The sequence below is a fragment of the Aplysia californica genome, unplaced genomic scaffold (genome assembly GCF_000002075.1).
Source record: "Aplysia californica isolate F4 #8 unplaced genomic scaffold, AplCal3.0 scaffold00738, whole genome shotgun sequence".
Taxonomy (NCBI): Eukaryota; Metazoa; Mollusca; class Gastropoda; order Aplysiida; family Aplysiidae; genus Aplysia; species Aplysia californica.
Window position 1 is genome coordinate 142,084 of NW_004798008.1, and position 1,892 is coordinate 143,975.

The following is a 1,892-nucleotide window of genomic DNA, read 5'->3' on the forward strand; positions in this document are numbered from 1 at the left end:
ACACACACACACACACACAAACACACACACAGGCACATACACAAATTAAAAGACCCCCCCACCCCCGTAAAAATCAGTACCTTTCCCCATAAAAAACAAAACAAAACAAAACAAAGCTTGAATGAAACAATATCCTTCCTCATACAAAAAAAAAAGACAACAGAATCTCGTGGACAGAGAGGAAAAGAAATAGAAAAGTGTTCCCTACAGTAGCTTGGGCAAGACGTATTAATCAAGTGAAACCACTAGACAGAGACAACTGCCGTTCTTTGACCATGTAGATAGATCAAAAGTACGAGAGAAACTGCTGCTGTGTGGAAAGACAGAGGGCAAGAAGAGTGGATGAAGATAGAGAATTACATACACAGGTGCCCCTGATCAGTGTCCGACGCCCGTGGTGCCAATGTCGTGACCGGCCCGGGGCCACGGGGAGAGATGACCAGCGGTCAAGCGGCGAGCTAGCTTCAGTTGGGAGTGAACTGTCTCGGCACTGGTCGGCCACTTTGAGCGCAGCTGTCATCATGAAGTTGGTCATTAGTCTTATTGCAACTCTTCTCTGCGGTAGGTGTTGGAGACTTTCTTTTATCCCCTGTTTGTTCTTCTTTTCAGTCAGCCCGTTAACCCGTTCTGTACTGAGAATTATTTCCATTTACTTTTGTACAAGTAAGACAATTATGGTCATTCACGAGATGTTTAACCCTATCCGTACGTCGTGTTTTACTATCGTATCCATACTATGTGGGGAACTCTGTGCCACCACTTTTCAAACAGAAAATTTACTTATTAATCCGATCCGCTCGCTTTGCATAGCAGTCTGTAAAAATGATTTTTTGAGAAATACAGAGAGATCTTCGCACTAGAAGTTTTCTAAAATGTGAAGAATACACCCCCCCCCCAGGGTACAAAATGACACTAGAGCGTACGGATAGGTTTAAACAAAACCATAACGATGAAAAAAAGTCGTTAGCCAAGAGCACTTTCCTCCTTGAATACTCACCACAGCTTTGGGCCAGTGGCTTCGGACTCTTTTGTGTACATGACAGTTATACGGCTCTTGCGTTACAATTAGGTCAAACAAGTGCCGAAGATTAGAAGTGTTACAAGAGAGTAACAAACACAAACAAGAAGGAGGAGGGGTAAGGACGATAAGTGTTTGATGGGGAAGAAAAGGCAAACTGCACAAGAGCATTTGCCAACCACCTAGGTTTTAATTCAGCTGAGCTGCAGATAACTCAACATTGCAGCTGGAAAGGAAAAAACAAACAACAACAAATGTTTGCCTCTCCTCACACCAGTAAAGAGAAGAAAACAGTTTTAATTATTTGAATATCCTGATAAAGGTCACCAGTGATTATTCTTCCTAGTCAACGAGGGTCGACAGTCATTGGTAGACTGTGATTCAGGATCGCTAGACCTGGGAACCACAGTGACAGAGTGTCTGACTTTTTGAGGCCGAACATTCTGATCATTCAAGAACGTTTGAATCGGCACTGCGTCGTGATTTGTGTGTTCTAGTAAGGTTTTACGGCGCTCGCAACTGCATACGGTCATATGAGCGCTAGGGAGTGGATGTCAACAGAGAAATCCAAACGGGGAATCAGACTTACTCTGCTCACCTCTCTAGCTTCAACAGCATAAAGTCTGCTTTGACTATCAAGGCACCCCGGAAAAAGCAATTTAGAAGATAGTGACAAACGTACAAAAGAAGTAGAAGAAAATGACAATAGTAAGGATGGGGAAAGAAAAAGCAGCAATTCCCCCTATGTTGTTTTTGGCGCAGTATGAGCATGACCTTGATAAATTATCCCATTTACAACTCTATTGTGCATAAAAACATTTTAATATCCCCCTTTGTAAAGGTCTAATGACAACTTCAGCTAGTAGCACTGCGG